The sequence below is a fragment of the Monodon monoceros genome, unplaced genomic scaffold (genome assembly GCF_005190385.1).
Source record: "Monodon monoceros isolate NGI ecotype Baffin Bay Population unplaced genomic scaffold, NGI_Narwhal_1 Super_Scaffold_3, whole genome shotgun sequence".
Lineage (NCBI taxonomy): Eukaryota > Metazoa > Chordata > Mammalia > Artiodactyla > Monodontidae > Monodon > Monodon monoceros.
This window is the reverse complement of record NW_021703780.1, coordinates 81000342-81024995: the sequence shown is the minus strand read 5'-3', so window position 1 is coordinate 81024995 and position 24654 is coordinate 81000342. Positions and strand designations below refer to the sequence as shown.

Below are 24654 nucleotides of genomic sequence, written 5' to 3'. Positions count from 1 at the left end.
TATGATGAAAACATACAGAATGGGGACATTTACTTTTTGGAGGAAATTTTGTGTTAAGTTTGTAGATCAAAGACCTGGTGCTTTCTTTTCAGTGAAAGGGACAAAAGGGCTAACTGTTCTTCAGAATCACTAATTGAGCTCTTGTTTTCAGAAAGGCCCGTTTATTCACCCAGCTTTAGGGTTTATCTCCCACCCTACAGCCTTTGAGATATCAAAGGCTTACCAAAAAAGAAAAAATGAATTGACCAAAAGTATAAAAGAAAACCTGCAAAATTAAAACCAAGTCATAATAAATGAAACTATTTGTTTACAGTCAAAAGTATATTTGATACGAGCTGTGGTTTCCTTTCAATAGGTTTAAGGTGATATGAGTGGAACTTTTAAAACTTGACCCTCTGATAAAATAGCCCTATTTTTCAGGGTGATATTGAGGCTGCCCACATTAGGAAGCTGGCAATGAATTTAGTGGATGGATTTATAGCACACTTTTTTGAATAATGAGATTTTAGAAAACTGGAGACTAGATTCGCTCAGTACAAATCAAGCAGCTCCACATCTTAATATCCTGAGTGAAAATTTTTTCTGCACGAGCATTGGTCATTTCTGAAGCTGCTCAAGGCATTGTTTTTTTTTTTTTTACAAATCCACCTGGGCATTTTCCTGCAAAATTCTTAAAATGTCTGTGAGTGTTTCTTCTGTGATACTTTCCAAGTGGCTGTCTTTACACTGGACTGAAACTCTAGGTCTTTATCTAAAAGAAAATTGGTCGCTTCCCAACCCCTCACATTTCCACCTTGTCTCCATCATGACGTTTAATTCTCACAGCAACAAAGAACACACATGACATTTCTTAATGTCACAGAAGATTAATCTTAAAATGAAATGGAGTCCATGCCACAGGGAAGCAGGAGCACATTAAAATCCTCTATCCACCCAGCATTCACTAGAGGGATTAGATTGCTACCTTAGAAGCAGAATGGTTTAAACGTCCGGACATCTACCTGCATTTAGGTTTCCCCCTTCTAGACTTTTCTTATTTCAGACTTCCCCTCCTTTAGAATACAGTCTTCCTCAAACTTTCCTTTGAATAAAAATTACTCTGCAGGATTATATATGCAAAATTATTTCTACTCTATTATACAGTCAATTTGAGGATTTTTTTCAAGGGTAACTTTGCCTGTATGTGATGCACGCCTTATACATGGACCAGACCAAATCGCCTAAGATGCAACTACATTGGATAGGGCAAGCAGAGGAAGTAAAATCTTGCACATAGTTCTATCCTTATGCAGGACAATGTGATAATTTTGGTAAAACACAGACTAATAACAGAAAACACGAATCCTTCACAGCGTCCAAAATGATTATGAACGTTCTGAATGATTTTCTTTTTAACAACAGGTCTCAGCATCAGGGTATGGACTAGAAGAAGAAGCTAGTCAGGAGTTAAGAGGCCTTATTTGTGTGAATTAATAGGTGACAATGCTAAATAGAGAAGTATATATTTTGACAGCAAGAAAAACATATGTGGCCTTGAAGGGGAAAAAAAAATAAACGGCAAAGCTTCCAGTAACGTCAGATACAAGTCAGTGTTTGGCAGTGTTTATTGAGAGCCTTCAATCTGAGGCTCCCTGCCTGCTAGAGCTCAGTCACAAACAGGCCAATCACATTTGCCATGTGTGTCCCCTTAAAGCCCACCTAATATTTCAATACTGCTGCCCTGCATCTCGACCATCACAAATGGACACTCTCTGAGGGGAAACTGCCTTTCCCAGTGGTCTTTGATTTAGAATTTGTCCCTCTTTTTTCACAGGGGCACACAAATAATGAACAACCACTGGTAAGGTCAGGCATGAGCACCTTTGCCTCTTTCTAAAGGACCCTGTTCCATCTTCTTTTCGCTGCTGTGCCCTCTCACAGCTGACCTACTTTGTTGCAAGCTAACAAAGCACTTTCTCCTCTTTCTCTCAAGCATTAATATCTCCTAAATGAAAATGTAGACAGTAGGAAAAAGAATACATCTCAAAACCCAAGTATGACTTTTAATTCAAGTTTATAGAGACCACTGGCTTGGAGGGGAAGAGAAAAAGCTTTCTAAGAATGAAAATGTCCCAGACTTGCCTACGGTCTCTAAAAACTGTTACAGTTGCCTTTCTAAATGGAGTTTGATGACTTGGCACTACTCTCTGGCTTATTAGAATCTAGTTCATTTTACCAGGGTTGCTTTTCTAAAGATGCTATTAGACCTATTTTGTTTCTGCTTTGTGCATTCCACAGTCATCTTAATATATATTATTTTAGGGCCTAGATCAAGCTATAGTCTTGCATCCTAGTTTTTTCATGAACTCGTATTTCCTGCAATATCTTTTAAAAAGTTCACAAAGAAAGGATCTAAAAACTGCCTCCCCTTCTCCCAATTCGGAAGCTACTGAAAACCTTCTGATTATTGGACAAGGAGTGATCAATTAGATTTAATAAAATGAGCTAATATTAATGATATTTAGTTGTTTTTAAATATTTTTTTTCTTAGATATAATTATAATGATAAAACCATAAATAAAAATAATTCTAAAAGTCTGAATTATAGTGGTCAGTTCAATAATAAAACTGATAACTGACATTTCTGAATGCTTCTTACGTGTCTCTGTGTTAGGTACTTTTAAATGTATTATCTCAGTCTTCAAAGCAACCCTATGAAGTAGATATTATTATGAACCCATTTTTTTTTTTTAGATAAAAAAACTAAAGCCCATAACGGTTAAGCAACTTTCCCAAGCTTACACAGGTAGGAAGTTCAGAAACTAACGCAAGAATCCAGGCCTGCTTAACCACAAAATCTATGTTTTCCATCACGATAGTGCTAACTCATTCTAGTTTTGTATTCAAAATTCATAGGTCTCCAAAAAAACATGTATTGCCTGCTGAGTGGATAAATGAATTCTCTCCGCTCTATTTTTAAAATTTTATTTATTTTATTATTTTTGGCTGCCTTGGTTCTTCGTTGCTGCGTGCAGGCTTTCTCTAGTTGTGCCGAGCCGGGGCTACTCTTCGTCGGTGTGCGTGCTTCTCATTGCGGTGGTTTCTCTTGTTGTGGACCACAGGCTCTAGGCCAGCGGGCTTCAGTAGTTGTGGCACGTGGGCTCTAGAGCACAGGCTCAGTAGTTGTGGCGCACGGGCTTAGTTGCTCCGCGGCATGTGGATCCTCATGGACCAGGGCTCGAACCCATGTCCCCTGCGTTGGCAGGCGGACTCCCAACCACTGTGCCACCAGGGAATCCCTGCTCTATTATTATTGGAAATAAATTTCATATCAACACAAACACTTGCATAAAACAAAAAAATTCAGTTTCTTGTAAAATTAACTTGAAAAATAATTTGGGCAAGGGACAGCTCATTACACTTGTTTCTTCTTACTCTCAGCTACACATTGCTTGATTTCATTAGTTGTAGCATTCTAATAGAAATTCTCACTAGTGAACACTTTCTGAATCCGTGAGAAACTTACGAGGTAGATGCGTAACTGCTCTAAGAACTTTTATCACTTAGAAGAACTGAATTAATTAAATATCAGCTGAAAAACCTAATTCTGTCTTGTCTGTGGTGACTATGAACAAGGGTCTTAAAAGTCCCTTCTAACACTGGCATTCTGGGATTCTCTCGATGAATGTCCCATGTTCAGAAAAATATCTGATCTTCAACTTTTTCAAGAATGTTCATCTTTCCTTGAGATATTCTTAAAATCACTAAGTCCACTTTAATCATGAGTCCTTTTTTTTTTAACATCTTTATTGGGGTATAATTGCTTCACAATGGTGTGTTAGTTTCTGTTTTATAACAAAGTGAATCAGTTATACATATACATATGTTCCCATATCTCTTCCCTCTTGCGTCTCCCTCCCTCCCACCCTCCCGCTAGGTGGTGACAAAGCACCGAGCTGATCTCCCTGTGCTATGCGGCTGCTTCCCACTAGCTATCTACCTTACGTTTGGTAGTGTATATATGTCCGTGCCACTCTCTCACTTTGTCACAGCTTACCCTTCCCCCTCCCCATATCCTCAAGTCCATTCTCTAGTAGGTCTGTGTCTTTATTCCCGTCTTGCTCCTAGGTTCTTCATGAACTTTTTTTTTTTTTCTCCTTAGATTCCATATATATGTGTTAGCAAACGGTATTTGTTTTTCTCTTTCTGACTTACTTCATTCTGTATGACAGACTCTAGGTCCATCCATCTCACTACAAATAACTCAATTTTGTTTCTTTTTATGGCTGAGTTATATTCCATTGTATATATGTGCCACTTCTTCTTTATCCATTCACCTGTTGATGGACACTTAGGTTGCTTCCATGTCCTGGCTATTGTAAATAGAGCTGCAATGAACACTGTGGTACATGACTCTTTTTGAATTATGGTTTTCTCAGGGTATATGCCCAGTAGTGGGATTTCTGGGTCGTATGGTAGTTCTATTTTTAGTTTTTAAAGGAACCTCCATACTGTTCTCCATAGTGGCTGATAAAAACCCTGCAGAAAGTAGGCGTAGAGGGAACTTTACTCAACATAATAAAGGCCATATATGACAAACCCACAGACAACATTGTCCTCAATGGTGAAAAACTGAAACCATTTCCACTAAGATCAGGAATAAGACAAGGTTGCTCACTCTTACCACTATTATTCAACATAGTTTTGGAAGTTTTAGCCACAGCAATCAGAGAAGAAAAAGAAATAAAAGGAATCCAAATCGGAAAAGAAGAAGTAATGCTGTCACTGTTTGCAGATGACATGATACTATACACAGAGAATCCTAAAGATGCTACCAGAAAACTACTAGAGCTTATCAATGAATTTGGTAAAGTAGCAGGATACAAAATTAATGCACAGAAATCTCTGGCATTTCTATACACTAATGATGAAAAATCTGAAAGTGAAATTAAGAAAACACTCCCATTTACCATTGCAACAAAAAGAATAAAATACCTAGGAAAAAACCTACCTAATGAAACAAAAGACCTGTATGCAGAAAATTATAAGACACTGATGAAAGAAATTAAAGATGATACAAATAGATGGAGAGATATACCATGTTCTTGGATTGGAAGAATCAACGTTGTGAAAATGACTCTACTACCCAAAGCAATCTATAGATTTAATGCAATCCCTATCAAACTACCATTGGCATTTTTTACAGAACTAGGACAAAAAATTTCACAATTTGTATGGAAACACAAAAGACCTTGAATAGCCAAAGCAATCTTGAGAACGAAAAATGGAGCTGGAGGAATCAGGCTCCCTGACTTCAGACCATACTACAAAACTACAGTAATCAAGACAGTATGGTACTGTCACAAAAACAGAAAGATAGATCAATGGAACAGGATAGAAAGCCCAGAGATAAACCCATGCACATATGGTCCCCTTATCTTTGATAAAGGAGGCAAGAATATACAGTGGAGAAAAGACAGCCTCTTCAATAAGTTGTGCTGGGAAAACTGGACAGCTATATGTAAAAGTATGAAATTAGAACACTCCCTAACACCATACACAAAAATAAACTCCAAATGGATTAAAGACCTAAATGTAAGGCCAGACACTATAATACTCTTAGAGGAAAACATAGGCAGAACACTCTATGACATAAATCACAGCAAGATCCTTTTTGACCCACCTCCTAGAGGAATGGAAATAAAAACAAAACTAAACAAATGGGACCTAATGAAACTTCAAAGCTTTTGCACAGCAAAGGAAACCATAAACAAGACCAAAAGACAACCCTCAGAATGGGAGAAAATATTTGCAAATGAAGCAACTGACAAAGGATTAATCTCCAAAATCTACAAGCAGCTCATGCAGCTCAATATCAAAAAACAAACAACCCAGTCCCCAAATGGCCAGAAGACCTAAATAGACGTTTCTCCAAAGAAGATATACAGATTGCCAACAAACACATGAAAGAATGCTGAACGTCATTAATCATTAGAGAAATGCAAATCAAAACTACAATGAGATATCATCTCACACTGATCAGAATGGCCATCATTAAAAAATCTAGCAACAGTAAATGCTGGAGAGGGTGTGGAGAAAAGGCAACGCTCTTGCACTGTTGGTGGGAATGTAAATTAATCATGAGTCTTGATTTCACCCTTATAGCAGGTCATATTGCTGTCAAGCAGAAGACAGACTGTAGAAGGAGAGTCAATCCATCTTTCAATGAAAAATCATAAATGGAGCAGAAATCTTGTTTTTATTTTTTCTCCCCCCTTTGGTTGTTGCTGTTCACTTTGAGCAATTTTCCCACGGAAATAGAAAAAGATAGAATAAGCAATGGCTTAATAAACATAGAAATAAACATCATATTATCTAAGAACTGTGGTCCCCTTTTTATCATTTCAGCAGATAACACTTGAGTTGCAGTTCAGCAAATGTTTATTGGGTACTTTGCACAGTCAAAGCACCACCTGATTTGCTGAGAGCGATAAAATAATGAACATGACATAGTCCCTGCCCTCAGAGCCTACAACTTAGTTCAGGGTTTCTCAATACAGGCACTATTGGCATTTTGGCATGAATTACGGTAAAGAGATAAAATGAACAAAAAGTGCTCCTCCAATAGTAAATACATTAATATACTAGAAGAGCAAATTCACAGTGGGGAGTAGGAAAAGAGGAACTCTTAATAAGATTGTAGAAGTTTCTGAAAGCAAGATGCTTGGGCTTAAAATTTTTTTTTCATTAAATTTTTTTTAAGGAAAGTTAAGTCATTGAAGATCCTAGATTCTGTGAGCAAAGGGAGGACATGTTATAGGGATAGTTGGGGAAGATGAATTTGGCAGTGGTGTGCAAGATGCAAGAAGGAAGAAGCAAGCACGTGAAATGCCAGATAAGCCCTACTGCATTCAAACAGAGAGCTGATAGGTCTTGATTTTTGGATGCCTGCTCTAGAATTGTGAAGCAGGGCAGAGCTGAACGTGATGTTAGGAACAACTGAGGAAACACTGTTGCCAGTATCTCAACCATATCAACTGTAACCCTAACCACACTGGACTCTAATTATTAGCTTATTAGCTCATGTGCCTACCTACTCACTAGGTAGTGAACTTCTTGAGGGCACAGATCACATTGCATTCATCTTTGAATGGCATAGAGTAGCTCGAGACAGGTTTGCCAATTTTAAGTGAATGAATGCAAAGTGAAAGAAAAGGAGAAAGAAAACAAAGCAGTGCCTATATCAAAGGATTGTGAGGGTCCCATGGGAAAATCCATCCCAAGCACTTAGCAGAGTGTCTGGCATTCAGCAAATGTTTAATAAATGTTAGCTATTACTATCATCAGCAGCATCATCATTTTTATTACTCAAAAGAATGAAATCGTTCCCAAAGAGAAAAGGCGATTCTTCACAAAGTTAGCGAGTACAGCAGTGTTTTTCGATATTACGCCAAACCCTCAGCTTGCTTCTATGACTTATGAGAGTTTGAGCATAAATTGAATGACTGAACATATGACTGCATTCATGTTCCCAGAAGTAGGTTATAAGTACATCAATCAAGACAAATTTCCAGGCTCATTTTTGTGCAACCTGTCATGCAGTTTAAAGCAATGGCTGGAACTCCATTAGAGGAATGGGACTGCGCTCCAGCTTCCCTTTTGGCACAGGCTGTTGGAACAGCTGTTCCGATTCTCTTCTTCACAAGACCTGCAGCGATTCCCTGTGTGTGATGGTCTTTATCAAAGCAAACAGAAAATTAAAGGCATTGAATAACATTGCCTATAGACATTCCAAACTCCCTCTTTCCTGTGAGCTCACATTTAAGGATTGGATCCAGTTTGGAGGGATTAGGGAATGGTTAAGTCTCTAAGCTCTTGGGTATGTAATAGAGGGACCCAGGTTTGAACCTTAACTCCATCACTTACTGGTAGAATGGCTTCAGAAAGTTCTTTGGTTCAAGTCTCAGGTTCCTGAGTTATAAATGGAGTTAATAAAAATCACAACTGGTTAATGTGAATTTTAGATGAAATAAGATACTTAGCAGAATACCTAATAAACGTTATACTCAACACATGGAAATTACTACTGTTATTTATCCATATGTCCGCTATCCATCTATGTATGCATTCATGCAATTACCTTTATAGAGAGTGAGTGCGTTTTTATTTTTTCTTAAATGGAAGTTTATCCTAGTTCTGGGATGCATATATTTGCTTTTTACTGATTAGACTGTACTTCTTGGTAGGATCTATAATATATTTTGGAGACATACACAGAGTTAATAGCTGATGATAGGATTCATTAGCACTGCTTCTCTTCTACAAATTCTATTCTAGTGCTTTTCAAACTGAGGCAATTTACCTTGGTGAGGCTGGAAGTGAGGATGTGGATTGTGAAACGGGCAGTACTTAAAGACAGAAGATAAGAGTGGTACAATTTCCTTGAGTGATAGTTTTCCTTGAAGGTATTTGAAGACAAAAGTTATATTTTATTCATTCAAAAGCTACTCATTAACTACTGTGCTGGACATAAAAGAGACACAGTTCCTACCCTAAAGTGGCATACAATCTCTTGTGGGAGAGAAACACTATATGTAATGATGGGATAATGAGGGGGCAATTTAACCACCAAGTAATCAACCAAAGTGTTTTCATATTAAAGCAAATAAGAATATTTACTATGAGGTAAAAGGCTAACTTCACATGAATTTTAAGATAAAACACAAAACAAAGAAATCTTTTACTTTTCATGGGCAGTCTTATCAGAATGCAGGGATACACTTCCTACTGCTTTGAAAAAAAGCTGTCTGCTTGGTGAGAGAGAATGTTCAGATTTTTTGCCAACTTAAGGGAACACTCCTAATCCCTGCCAACAATAACATTCCTCTTCGTGGTCTGGACACCAGGGCTGGCGTTTCTGGATTATTTTGCACTTTCAATACATGATAACTCTATTCATGCATCCACTTATATTTCAAACACTGGATGTTGGTCTTGCTTTCCCTAAATTGATGGTTTTATTTTAGAATTAAATTCAGCTATATTTTTTTGTGTTTGTGTAGGTACATAATTTAAAATATACAGTTAAGAAGGAACACAAAGAATCATGGTTATTAGACAGATTTCCTACCGTACATCCCTTGTATTCTCAAATTTAACATTCTGTGTTAAAGACGAACCCTGAAGTTTACAGTAGATAGTAAGTGTAATTTTGTTAGGACAAAAACATTTTGATGTTCTTATTTTTGCCTACCATAGAAAACTTTACATTTTTCCTCCCCAATTTTAAAAGTAATATATATTCTTTTCTAAAATTCAAAGCGTATGGATAATTAGAAAAAGGAAAATAAACACAATTGCATTAGGCAGAGGTAAATTGCTACATTTGGGTATGTTTTTCCTAGACTTTCTCTATGATTATTCCTTACATAGTATCCAGAGTGATCTTTTAAAATGCAAATGATTTCCTATCATTCATCTCTTAAAACTCTCCAACGTTTCCATCACTTAGAATAAACTCTTTACAATTGGCCTACAGACACCCACATTACTTGGTCCCGCCTATTTCTTCAACCATGTCTTCCACCATCACCACTTCCACCCCCCTCCCCTCATTTTGTTCCAATCTCTCTGGCCCTCTAGCTCTTCTGCAAACCTGGAAATCTCTTTTATGATTTGGCTAACCCTCTGTCTGGGCTGTGTTCGCCCAGAATTGACATTAACCAGGCCTCAATTCAATTGTTTGTTCTCTGAGTGGTCTTATCTAAACTAATTCACACCCCCTTACCCTGCCACTTTCCCCTCACGTTCGGCTTTGATTTTCTTTTCTTTTTTTTTTTTTTTGTTCATGTTAGATGTTGCCATTTCTTTCCTTTTTTTTACATCTTTATTGGAGTATAATTGCTTTACAATGGTGTGTTAGTTTCTGCTTTATAACAAAGTGAATCAGTTATACATATACATATGTTCCCATATCTCTTCCCTCTTGCGTCTCCCTCCCTCCCACCTCCCTATCCCACCCCTCCAGGCGGTCACAAAGCACCGAGCTGATCTCCCTGTGCTCAGCACATACTATTACCAAATTCACAGAACATATTTTGTTGGCCTGGATATTTGCCTTTTCCTCCCACTTGATGGTAAGCTCCATGAAAGTTTGGACTTTATATTTCCAAACGGCTAGAACAGTGCCGCATATAGTAGATGATCACTATATATATTTAAAATGGTTGTATAAATGTATATACATAAATAATGTACATTTTTTTGAAAACAGTAAGATCACACCACATAGTTTTCTACCCTTCTTTAAAACCTAAACACTGAATCATAAACATTTTTCCATGTCTATTAATAAATGAAATGCATCATTATTTTAATGCCTGCATAATATTCCATAGGAAGGCTGCATCTTAATTAATTTAACTACTGTTAAATTAATCCCTACTGTTGGAAATTTAGGTTGTCTTTCTTTGGGGTTGGTTGGCTGATTGCTATTAGAAAGGATGCTTATATGAACAACCTTGTACACATATCTTTGCAAGTGTATTTATTTCCCCAGAATGAATTCCAAGGAATGGAATTTCTGAGTCAAAGGGTAAAAAAAGTTTGGTACTTCTGATATGTATCATCAATATGTCCTCCAGAAAATTTGTACAAACTGGTATTTCCCACCCAATGTACCCATTTCTCTGTACAGCGTCACCAACATGGTTAGCATTCTTAATGAGTTCAGTGAAATATGGATTTTGTTTGTTTTTTGGGGGGTGCAGAAACATGTGGCTTAACTGGAGAACCCAGCTAACTGTCAGCTTCCGTGTTCCAACTTGACTTTCAAAAGAGTGACCTACTATAGTAATAAGGCCTCAATTTCTTTGTGAATAATTCCTCCTCAAAGAATCCAACTGAGAGGGTTGTCACAGAATAAAGAGAGAATAGGGAGGTCAGGCATAGTGAAGGCTCTAAGCCAAAAGCAAAACCAAAAACACTACACTGGAGTCCTTAGAGAGCACCGGTATTTCCTGGAGGTCCCCAGTGGATGGAATGTGCCTACTGCACACGGATCTCTCAGGTTCAACCAACTCAGTGTGGAGAATCTTGCTATTTCAGAATAGAATGTGCATTTATGTCTGTTCTTCTGGAATTCTGTGTCCCTCTGCATATACTTCTATTTGATCCAGTTACATTCATGGCAACAAAGTGGGGAAGGGGTTAACCTAGATGTGGGTGTAGAGGAGAACTCCAAAATGGTTCTACATTTTAAAACAAACGGAATATCAGATTTTAAAATGATATTTACAAGCAACTTTCAAGCCACTTGTACATCTATGTACCTTTTGGGTGCTAGCTCTCTGTGTTCTTACCATGTGATAAATGGCTCCTGGGAGGAATATATTTGTATACCAGCATTTTCTCAATTTGAAAAAGTACCTTATTAGGTTATTATTAGGTTCTATAATATAGTTTTTTTTCTAGAATGGCTACAGATTTACCAGAATCAAATAATGTTGGTTAAGTACCCTTTTTTCTTTTCACAGGTAAGGTAATCACTTTTATAGTTATTGATACATTAAAATATCACTTTGGTTGATTCCATTTTGCAAGAAATCCCCAATATTAAATTATTCCCAGAAAATTCTTGGCATCAAGTTCCTTTGCAAAACCAGTGCTCGCAATCTTGGCAGTAATGGGAAAGTTGTACACTGATTGTAAGGTCTTTCATTAATTTCGTTCCCACTAGAGAAGACTGATATAAATAAAATTTAAATAGAAAACACATTTCAGATGCCAGCGGTGAAAAAGACTTTGTCAGCCTAATGAAAAGGTATCAATTTTCTCGATTTTATTCCATAAATTGTGAGTCATTTTCTAAATGGATTAGACTAAAGGAAAGTTCAAACTCCCAGTGAGATGATCTTGGTGCTGATGGAGACTTCAGACAAGGGAGATAGAACAGGGCACAAAAAACCTCTCAGGCCTCTTCAGATCTATACAAATTGATGGCAAGTTAGGAGAGAAGTATCTCTAACCCTGAACTCACCTATTGCCTTAGAAGCCAAATCCTGGGGAACTGAACGGGAAACATTGTTTCTCTTATTTTTTTAGGATGACATGCATGGCTGATTGCATTACAACTGAGAACATGGAAATTTTGGGAGGAGTGAGGCTTAGAGAAAGAGGCTGTGTCACTCAGTGCTTTATATGCCTGTCTCACAGATCCTTGATAGAATAAGACAAAAACACGCTACAATGCTATGATGTTCACACAGTCTCTGAGGAAGACTTTGATGCCTTCTGATTTATTATAGTTAATTTAACTTCAGAAAACATAACCCAACTTTCATGTGAGGATGAAAGGTGTAAACCTTGATCACGGAGCACTCTTGAATCTAGTTTTATTTGTGTGTACATGTTTGAAAGGGCAAGATAATTTGATAATTGGTTATTTTTGTAATTTGGCAAGAAGCGCCCAATACCTTTTTGGCACATGCTTTCACTCACCAATCCCTTGAGAAATGGAAAATAACAATCGGAGCTTTATTTTCTCTTACACAATGCCATACAACTAGCATGGTTATTCTGGTGAATTGTTGGGATGGTTTGGAAAAGCTCAGCTTTATTTATCAGAAAATATCTAGAGACTATATGCTCTAGCATATAGTAGCATCACTTAACATAGGCAGTCTGAGTGACGTAAAAGCATGTCAAAGCTTTCACGTGAGTTTTAAAGTAGATGAGCAAATGAGAGATGACATAAGGTCCTTATTTGTTAGACACTTCATTTCTAAAATATCAAACAACTTTATTATTTTTATTTATTTTATTATTTTATTTATTTTATTATTTTTTATTATTTTTATTATTTTATTATCTTCATTACTGTGCGCAGGCTTTTCTCTAGTTGCAGTGAGCGGGGGCTACTCTTCGTTGTGGTGCACAGGCTTCTCATGGCGGTGGCTTCTCTTTTTGCGGAGCACAGGCTCTAGGCGTGCGGGCTTCAGTAGTTGTGGCATGTAGGCTCAGTAGTTGTGGCACACGGGCTTAGTTGCTCCGCGGCATGTGGGATCTTCCCAGACCAGGGCTCGAACCCGTGTCCCCTGCATTGGCAGGCAGATTCTTAACCACTGCGTCACCAGGGAAGTCCCCAAAACAACTTTATTTAAACAACCAGAATGAACTTTTAGAAACTGCCAACATGGGAAAATTCACAATATTGGCACTTTGCAACTTATCATGTTCATGTCGATGATGGTACTAGGAAAGCGAGAAAATCAAAGAAAGCCAGGAATATAAATGTGGCAATGTTTTTGATGAATCCAGCTGCAAAAAGTTCAGAATCATAGTTCTACTGCCTCAAGCCACATCTCCCCTACTCTTCTCACTAAATTGAAGAACTCGAAGTTTAGCTAAATTGGAAGCAGGATGTAATGCATTCCCAAAGTTCAACAGCAAAACCTAGAAACTAGAACAGTAAGTCCCAGTCTGAGAGCTAAGGATCTCTGAAGGAGGAGGGGAAGACTGTGGTTTCCAGGGTGGTCTGAAAAGCTTTCCTGACTAGCAGTAGTGATTTAGTAATTCTGATTCATTTTTATTTTTTGTATTTACCTTCTCTTTATGTCAGGTGATACTATTCATTTTCTGATTGTAGGAACGGCTGCACATTCTTCTTCTCCCTCTGTGTCCACCCCTTTGAAATGTGACTTTACCTCTCCTCCCATCAGGAAGTGGAGTCTATTTCCCCAGTCCTGCTATCTGGGTTTGGCCATGTGCTTCATTTGGCTAATAAGAAGTTAGCAAACACGACACAAGAAGAAGCTTGAAAGTGCTTTTGCTTGGGGCTTGCTGCGCTTTGGAACCCTGAGCTGACCATGATGAAACGTCATGTAGAGCAGAGAGTAGTTTTATCCAATCTGATGCCCTCCTGGACTAATTAGCCTGCCAACCATCAGACATGTAGCTGAGCCCATCCTATACCCCAGCTCTACAAAGTTCACTGCTAGCCTGTTCCTTAATCCCACCACTTCCTGTCTTAAATATTTATACAACAGCTGCAACTTCAGTGGCTATCATGAAGGAAAGTTCAGGAAAACTGCTGCAATGCTGGCACTTATGTCATTAAATCGATGTCAACAACCCAAACCTCTGGACTTCTTGTTATCCAAGAAAAATCAATTCCTATTACTCAAGCTATTACAGTTGGGCATTCTATTACTTACCATGTAACACAACCCTAAGTAAAACTGAAGGTATTCGATAAATATTTGCGGACTAACTGAATGAATGAATCCATATATTTGTACCAAGGCCATATCACTGCCATCTCTATCCACTTAGTACTAAATATCCACAATGGTCAAAGACTGATTTTTTTTTGGCATTCAAATTCAGAAATTCAATTGACCTATACACAATCCTGAGAGTGGCTTTCTGTCCTCATTATGTGTGTCTCCAATTTGCGTGCACAATCAGACCTTCCTTCACAACTCAACAGATGCAGAAGATACAGAACTGACATAGCTGTATGTAAATTAGGCATTTTCCCAGAGAATTTCAGTGTCAGTGGTAATGTTGAATTTTCTTAATTACAATCCAGATATGCTCGCAATGGAGTAATGCTAACTGCTATGGTCTAGAGAAGCTAAATTCAATTTTACTGAACTATTAAGATTCATTTGGATGTACTATTTGGGCAACAGGAGGAGCACAGGCAGAAATTGCTCTCATGGTGAAGTATTTTCTGAGGCTTGCTGGAGCAAAGAAAGAAATTGGGAGAAGACTGAAAATCAGCCATCAGAAGAGAAAGAGAAAGAGAGCAACTAAAGCAAAGGCTTCTAATATTTATTTATTATTGATTTAAAATCATTTCTGTTCTACCCACAGTAGGCTGAAATGTATCTCTACCTGAGTCCAAGCCACGGGGACAGAGTCGGAAAATTTTTTTGAATTGATGTGATTTGGGGAGAAGGCAGGTCTGAAGAAATTCTTTTTTCTTATGTTCTGAGTTTTCAAGTTGGCACTAGCTCAAGTACCAAGCTCAAAAACCATTTTCATTCCAATTTCTGAGATGACAACTTTTCTCAAAGAAAAAACAATTACTGGCACAACATGGCTGAACATGAAATTTTGAGTAAAGGTGTACTGCCTTTGTGTTATAGCATTTTGTTGGGTCATAAGAGCCCCTTTCTATAAGAAGGATTATATCAAAATTACCTCCTTTCAATTATGAATCTTATTATGCAGCCTTTCTTGAGTAATGTCCCCCCTCAATTCAGAAAGGTAAAGCACCTACAGTATGTAAATCCACAAAACACATGCATCGTAAGATCATTTCTGAAATGCATCAGGCTATGTAGTGCAGTTGATACAAAACTATGAGGCAATCATCAGGAATCTTCTAATTGGCCCTGTTCTATTGTGTAGTTTAGACCAAGAAGCTCAACATCTTGAAACATATAGACACATGTATCAGCTCATTATCTGGGAGTTGAGAAGAATTATTGACATTTTAGAGAGAAGGAAATTGAATCAAAGGGAGGTTACGTAACTTGCCCGTGCTCACACAGCTAGTAAGGGGCAGAACTGTGAATCGGCCGAAGCAACTTTCTGCAGAGCTGGTTAAAGGTTTGGGAAAGTGATGTCTAAGATATATGTGGAAGGATGAAGAGTAATTTGCAAAGTAATCAAAGTAGAGATGGGCAATTTCAGTGGCGATAAAGCTGTGCACAACCCAGAAGTGTGAGCTAGAATGCTGTGCTCTGGGAGCTATTGGTGATTCAGCATGTCTGGAGCAAAAAACGCATGTGTGTTTGTGAGTGAGCGAGGGAAGGTGAGGCTGGGTGCGTTTTAGGTACTGAGGAATTTGATCAAGGTCTTCTTAGGTAAGTCGGCTTTACAAAAATGCTAATACTGTGGCAAATCAAAGATGCCACGAAGATAATGGAAAGGATCACTTTTGATCCGGAGCAAGCTCTCTCTCATCTTAGGTGATACTGTTTCTCTGTCAGATGAATTTCTTCTCCATGGGCCATGATTCCTCACTGGGAAAGGGCAGTTTAGTAGACGGCACTGGGGATGAATTAATTCATGTGGCAGAAGCAAGCAGTCTGTCCTCACCAAATATTTCCTTCAGTTCAGATCTTCATCAGGGGTAGCCTGGAGGATGTCTGCTCAGCATCAGTATCACTCCTCTGATTGGAGGTCACGTGACCGCAGGCTTCCACATCTTTCCCTGCACCGAGGCTGTAAAACCAACTAGGGACCCTCGGTTTATAGACAAGGAACCAGGGCAAAAGAAACTGCAGGAGGCCATGACCCACGTGAAGAACTCTACTTGAGTTTTAAGCCATAGGGTACCACTTTTAGGAATTCCCTCTTTTACTGAAATGAATTTATATAAAAAGGGAACTTTGTTTCCTTGCTCTAAGTGGTAAACTGGTATCATTTGTTCTAAGGGCAAAAATACAAGTATACCACCCCCCTACTCATACACCAGTTTACTGCATCTAGTCGGATACTGCTGTCCTCCTAAACTGATGTCTTCAGTCTATTTTTAAGAAATTGGCAATTAGTAAATTTTAGAGAGGTGTTAGAGACACAACAGTACCAAACTCTTCTCATTCCAAGATATCATAGACAGATAAAAACTGAAAAAGAAGTACTAATTACTCTGTATTCATTGTTATTTAGTGCCATGTCTGTTAATACCTAAAATGATCTCATTTATCACCACTGGTATGAGCCCTGCACACTGAACACAATGAAACAATCTCTCTGCCTCTCAGTCTCTCCATCTCTTTTATTGACTCTTCTAGTAGCAGGAGTGAGAAAGAGCTAATGCTGTCCTTAGATGCCTTACAATATCCTGATTGCCTTCAATCCAAGACCACTTTTATTTAGATCACATTCAAGAACTAGACACATTAATGAGAGAGATGAATAAACGAAACTGTAAACTGTGAAAGAGCTGCAACATTAGTAGCTTAAGTTTTTCAGCTGGCATTCACATTAAAAAATGTATCAACCGAGCCTAACATTTCTTGAAGGACAGCTCCATTTCAGTCCTGTCTCCATGATGAAAAGCGCCAGACTGGGAAGTCATCGGTCTGGTATTTTAAGACACATTTAATGGCTGAATTTGGAAGACAGCTTCCAGTACCTGAATGTCCAAGAAAAATATTAATCAATCAAATTTTATTAGTGATGACCAGTAACAGAAAAAAGCTAAATTCAGCCCTAAAATTTCATTATTACAGTGGGTTGAGTGACCTCCAATATTCCTTAAAAGACTGATGGTCTTGGATTCTGAGAGAAATGAATTTTGAAGATGAAATAGGAAATAGTATGTCACTGCAAAGATGCATAGAGGCACTCTCTCCCGTGAACAGAGACCAACCTGTATCTGCTTTTATTGATCAAACTGAACAATGTGAATTGGATTTTGGGAAGAAATGGCCAATGTAGCCTGTAAACAGTGCTTCGTTTCTACACATTTGAAACTCCCTAGGCTACTATATTCTCTGCCACTTTCAAAGGGGGTGCGAGTTTCAAAAGAAGCTCACATCTACAGCTGAAGAGGTTTCATTGGGAAAGAAAGAGAGGGGGATAACATTTGTTGAGCAAATCTTAAATACCTTATACAGAGTATTTCTATCTCAGCTAATGCTCTCAGCAACCCTGGCAAGGCTATTATTACCCACATTTTACAGATAAGGAAAGTAAGGTTCAGATTTTAAGTAATTAGCACAACCGAATGGATAGCACAAGTTAGGGTATAAACTCAGGCTTTTATGAGACCTAACGTGTTATGTATTTTTTTAATCCAGAATGTCTGTTGGAAGCACAGGTTTGGTGATGCCAACATCAATTTGTAACATAGCTGTTGTTTCTACATACCTAGCATTTATTTCCTTGTCTACTGGCAAAAATACCCCAGTTTTCCTTTGGGGAACTACTCTCCTCACAATGTTAGTCTGATGTTTCAGATGGAGCTGACCCCACCCCTTGGAAACAGAGATGCACATGACCAGGCTTGTCCAATCAGATCACTCCATCTCTGTGTAGGTTAAAGACTGTTGCAAAAACATTAGCTACTCCTCTCTTTGAGAAGTAAAGCATCATTTCCCTCCTGCTGAGCCTGGGATGGCCCTAGTGACTTGCTTGACCAACCGAGTGCAGCAGAAGTGATATCTGGTAGGTCACAAAAAGCCACGTAGCTTCTACCCATGCTTCTTGGAATGCTCTCTCTGGGAGTCCTGAGCTATCTTGTTAGAAGTTCGACTACACTGAGACTACCATGCTGGAAGAGGCATAGACACCATGTTGATAATCCCAGCTGAACCCATCCTTCCAGCCACCCACTTTATGCCAAGGTAAATGAGTCATTTTGGACCAGACCAGTCCAGTCTAGTCACCAGCTAAACACCATGCAGTGACCTCTGCCAATGTCATGTGAAACAGAAGAAGCAACCTGCTGACACATCCAAATTACTGACTGCTAAAATCATAAGATGTAATAAAACATTATTGTTTTAAGCCACTAAGTTTTGGGGTTATGATGCAGCATTAAAGACGGGAACAATATCTTTGGCCACAAGGATTGGTTTGGAGATGGGCTGTGACCTGGGTCAACCAATGACATTCATCTAGGAGTTTTGCTAATTCTACTGGGAAAAAGATAACTCTGTTTTCACTGTTAGGTGGTGATCTGGTAAGATACAAAACTGGGGCTACTCGTAGCATTTTTTTTTTTTTTCCGGTACGCGGGCCTCTCACTGCTGTGGCCTCTCCCGCTGCGGAGCACAGGCTCCGGACGCGCAGGCTCAGCGGCCATGGCTCACGGGCCCAGCCGCTCCGCGGCATGTGGGATCTTCCCGGACCGGGGCACGAACCCGCGTCCCCTGCATCGGCAGGCGGACTCTCAGCCACTGTGAAACCAGGGAAGCCCAGTAGCATTTTTATTACTACTGGAGCACAGCTTATTTGAGACTGAAGCCAACAGGGAAGAAACAGTAGAAAGATGGAGAGAGGGGGAGTGATGTCTGAAGACAGTCATAACCTTGGCCTTTTATTTCATAGGAAAATAAACTTTTTATTTAAACCAACTGAATTTTGTTTCTTTCCACTGAAGAAGTTTCCACCAAGAAAAGCTATATTAATGGGATAAGCTGAAATGATAAAGAAAGGCTGCAAACGAGGAAATGAAGGACCTCTTTGTATATATATTTGTATACATGTTCATATTCAAAATTAATATCAAGGCACAGTTTCAAAGGTGGAGGCATACTAAAAAAAAAAAAGCAGGGCTTCCCTGGTGGCACAGTGGTTGAGTCCACCTGCTGACGGAGGGGACGCAGGTTCGTGCCCCGGTCCGGGAGGATCCCACATGCCGCGGAGTGGCTGGGCCCATGAGGCATGGCCGCTGAGCCTGCGCATCCGGAGCCTGTGCTCCACAATGGGAGAGGCCACAACAGTGAGAGGTCCGCGTACCGCAAAAAAAAAAAAAGGCAAACTTAAGGACATATCTAAAAATAATTTGCCAGGCCTATATAGGAGGGCTTTCACTTCAGGGGCCATTCTGATCTTTCCAATTGTACTTCTACACAGAAAAGTACAGATACATAGTTTGGTCAAAAGTTATTTGGGGACACAAAAATAAACTCAAAATGGATTAACCATCTAAGTGTAAGACCTAACACTATAAAACTCTTAGAGGAAAACATAAGAAAAACATTCTTTGACATAAATCACAGCAAGATCTGTTTTGACCCACCTCCTAGAGTAACGAAAATAAAAGCAAAAATAAACAAATGGGACCTAATGAAACTTCAAAGCTTTTGTGCAGCAAAGGAAACCATAAGCAAGACAAAATGACAACCCTCAGAATGGGAGAAAATGTTCGCAAACAAAGAAACTGACGAAGGATTAATCTCCAAAATATACAAGCAGCTCAGACAGCTCAATATCAAAAAAACAAACAACCCAATCGAAAAATGGGTGGAAGACCTAAACAGACATCTCTCCAAAGAAGACATACAGATAGCCAAGAGGCACATGAAAAGATGCTCAACATCACTAATTATTAAAGAAATACAAATCAAAACTACAATGAGGTGTCACCTCACACCGGTCAGAATAGCCATCATCAAAAAAAGCTACAAACAATAAATGGAGAGGGTGTGGAGAAAAGGGAACCCTCTTGCACTGTTGGTGGGAATGTAAATTGATAGTCACTATGGACAACAGTATGGACGTTCATTAAAAAACTAAAAATAGAACTACCGTATGATCCAGCAATTCCACTCCTGGGCATATACCCGGAGAAAACCCTAATTCTAAAGGATACGTGCACCCCAATGTTCATTGCAGCACTAGTTACAATAGCCAGGACATGGAAGCCACCTAAATGTCCACTGACAGAAGAATGGATAAAGAAGGTGTGGCACTTATATACGATGTAATATTACTCAGCAATAAAAGGAATAAAATTGGATCATTTGTAGAGATGTGGATGGACCTGGAGTCTGTCATATGGAGTGAAGTAAGTCAGAAAGAGAAAAATATTGTATATTAATTGCGTGTATGTGGAATCCAGAAAAATGGTACAGATGAGCCTATTTGCAGGGCAGGAAAAGAGACACAGATGTACAGAATGGACAGGTGGACACAGGGTGGGAGGGGAGGGTGGGATGAATTGGGAGATTAGGACTGACATATATACACTACCCTGTGTAAAACAGATACCTAGTGGGAACCTGCTCTATAGCACAGGGAGCTCAGCTTGGTGCTCCGTGATGACCTAGATGGATGGGATGGGTGCAGGGTGTGGGAGGGAGTTCCAAGAGGGAGGAGATATATGTATATGCATAGCTGACTCACTTCATTGTACAGCAGAAACTAACACAACATTGTAAAGCAATTATACTCCAAAAAAAATAGTTATTGGGGAAAAAAATAAACAAGCACAACAGTATCATGGTCAATACCGTTAGCTTATGTCTCAGCGGGCAAGTTAGTTTGATGACCTGAGATATATTTTCCTGACCTATAAAATGGGAATAATACCTGTCCTGCTTTCTTCAGAGAGTTTTTAATTAAATGAGTTAGTGCTTTTGGAGGCAACTGGAAACAGACAAGTAGAGCTCTGTTTAGAGCTCACAGTTTGGAGGAACTTATTTGGCTACACCATTCTTTATGAAACAGGAAGTGATGTGTGTCAGCAGGAAAGACAGGTCTGACTCTTGGAGTTGATGCTAGAAATATCCCGTGCCATTACTGTCAAATATGGTAGCCACTGGCCACATGTGACTGTTTAGAGGTAAATCAATTAAAATTTAATCTCTCAATTGCACGAGGCACATTTCAAGGGCTTAAGAGCCGTACATGGCTTTGGCTACCACGTTGGACAGTGCAGAATAGAATATTTCCATCAGTCCAGAAAGTTCTGTTGGACAGCAGCGGTCTAGTATACCTGACATTCCATCTGCCCAGCATCTATTAGCTATCACCTGCCATGAGCCCACCTACTCCACGCCTAAAGGAGCTCTGATCTCTACACCTTTTTCATGTCTTATGCTCACCACTCTTGTAGAGGCACTTGTGGAGCCATGTAAAGTGGACTGAACTCCTAAGAAGACCTGGGTTCTGATCCCACATCTAATACTGATGTAGGTGACAACTTCAGCCAATCAGGTTATGTTATTAAGCCTCAGATTCCCATCTGTAAAGTGGGTATAACACTCACTTTACACAGTTGTTGAAACTGCATGAGAGAACGCAGGTGCTTTGAAAAATGTACAAAGGTCAAGATTAACAAAGCTCTTAAGAAGTTAAATTTTTTTTCTCACAAGGAATCTGTCAAGATCTAATTTTATAGTTAATGTAGCAACACAGTCAAGATCATTTGCTCAGACACCAGATAAAATGATTATTTACTTATTTTTAACTTGCTTTAAATCCCATTTCAGTCACTTACTAGTTGTATAATCTTGGGCAAATTTTTAAGCACTTTTAACCCCATGTTCCTCATAAAACTGAAGGCAAGAACCCACCTGATACTGATGCTGTGCTGATTAAGTGAGATAACATGATTTTAGAATTGTAACTGGCACACAGGATGGACTAAAAACTATCAGCTAACCCTTCTGGCCCTGGATGCCCCACGGGCCATTGCATGGCTTTCAATCAATACAGAGGCACAACGGCTATAGGAGTGGATCTGGACTTCTGATGGTGGGTAAAGAAAATTACAGAGAGCTAATGATACTAGTGTATAATTTTTTTAAAAGTACATTTTCTTAAGCTAGTTGCTCATTGTGCTTAATGCTGATAAAATAGTCTCTACTTCTAAAAGTTAATGAATGATTTTTTTAAAAATTTAGCTTACTGAAGTATAGTTGATTTACAATGTTGTGTTAAGTTCTGCTGTACGGCAAAGTGATTCAGTTATACATATATACTCTTTTTCATATTCTTTTCCATTATGGTTTATCCCAGGATACTGAATATAGTTCTCAGTGCTATACAGTAGGACCTTGTATTTATCCATTCTATATATAATAGTTTGCATCTGCTGATCCCAAACTCCCAGTCCTTCCCTCCCCCACCTCCCCTCCCCTTTGGTGACCACAAGTCTGTTCTCTACGTCTGTGAGTCTGTTTCTGTTTCGTAGGTAAGTTTATTTGTGTCACAGTTTAGACTCCACATATAAGTGCTTTCGTATGGTGTGTGTCTTTCTCTATCTGGCTTGCCTTACTTAGTGTGATAAACTCTAGGACCACCCATGTTGCTACAAATGGCATTATTTCTATGAGTGACGTTTTTTAAAGAGTAAGATTTTTTGGAAGTCCCTCATCTCTATACTGTGGTAAATAAATCTCTGTCCACTATATGATGAAAAAAAACAGAGTGAACTTTGTAAACAAATCGACAGGTCACGTGCTCTGTGGCAGCACGTGAGTGGTTGAAAATTTAACTGTGGAGTCAGAGAGGACCAGGTTTACATAACCTGGATTAAGTTATATGACTTCTGTAAACCTTGGTGTCCTCTTTCATCAAACAGGAATAATCATAGTGTTCGTACCTCATAGAGTTGAGTAATTATATGTTAAACAGTTAATATAGAAGGAATTTAGAAGAAGTCCTGTCATATGTAAGTGCAATGTATGTTATTAATGATGATGCTGAAGGTCACCATCATCATTTATATTACCCAGAACCATTCCTGGTTTATAACAAGTGCTCAATTAAATATTGGATATCACTTACTGTTATCTACCGTAATTCTAAAATGATATATTTGGTTTTAATTTGAATAAGTAAACTATACTGAGAGTTGTAATAAAGACAGACAAATGATTTTAGTAAATTAAGTTTATCTATGGTAACTAATACCACCAGGAAAAAGTCAAAAGGTTGTGAATCTGGGGAATATTAATCTGTACTTAAATAATAATATTCTTGTAAAATTTGAAACTATGTATTTGTTTTACCATATAATCCTTAACATCTATTTTCTTAGAGTAATTAAGAGAGTCCTTAGAATCATTATATAGGAAGAAAACTCATGATATTTACCCAGATCACACCCTATTGCCTCTGTTCAATTAATTTAGACTTTATTGTTTTGATATAAGAAAAATGTTTACCTTTTCTAGTGTATTTCTTAATCAAGTTCTAGAAGGAATAAGTAATTTCAACTTGTCTTAGAAACCTAGCGAAACTATGAAGATAATTATGTTAATAACAGTTATGGCGACTGCATTTGCTAATAGCATTATTTTCACATTTGTTTTCATACCTATTACTTCATGTTTAAATTCATCATAGCAAGAGGCTGAGCCTTATTTCCATATTTATTACTACCCAGATATTTATACTATATGTTTGTTTAAAAAACAGCAATGGGTATAATCTTGAATGTGCAAAGCAAATGAAATATGATTGCCAAAGATCTAATGAGTTTTTTCCCCTTTCAGGGGCAAGGAAATAGCTAGCAGACTAGAGAGATGCATTTGCATTTGAGTCTTCTTAATATACGTGCTGGAAAATCGATATGATAGATACCTGACCTTCCTCCTGTTCTCCTGAATAAGCAAGAACACACTGAAATCAAAAGGTATAAAACCTTAAGAATTGCAATGAGCTGACTTACATCAGTGAGCAAATTTCTTTTACCTGGTAGCCAAAGAAGAATAATAACTTGCCTATTTCTTCCCTTTACTCTTTTGTAGAGCTCAATAAATCTGTCACTTTCCTGCATTTTTATTTTTGTTTTGTTCATGTTTTCTCTTTACTATGCAAAATGATACAGTGGAAAGAACATTGACTTGGGTGTCAAAATTCCCCAGTCTAAGTCTATACTCTGTTGGTAATTAACTCTGTCACCTTTTCTGACCTACTCGATATTTTTGAATCTCCATTTCTTTATCCTAAGAAGTGAGTGAACTCTAAATTTTAGATGCAGTATAAAATTTGGTAATACCACATGGATAGTTAGAAGTAGAGATGCCCTGAGACACGTAAGTGGGACATGCAATGGTGCACGTAGTCAACCATGGGTGGTTCTCTGGGCTTATGAGGAAGCAAGTTACCTTTCAGGAGACAGGAAGGTTAAATCGTGCTTCCTGTAGCTCAAGGTGGTATGACTGGGCCAGAATTTTCTCTTCAGAATTCTCCACTTTC

General features: G+C 38.5%; 1 protein-coding gene across 2 annotated transcripts in view; it reads right to left on the bottom strand.

The window, feature by feature from the left end:
- TAFA1 (TAFA chemokine like family member 1) overlaps nt 1-24654 on the bottom strand; it is a 767746-nt gene that overhangs the window by 6958 nt on the left and 736134 nt on the right. The gene's annotated exons all lie outside the window — the stretch shown is intronic.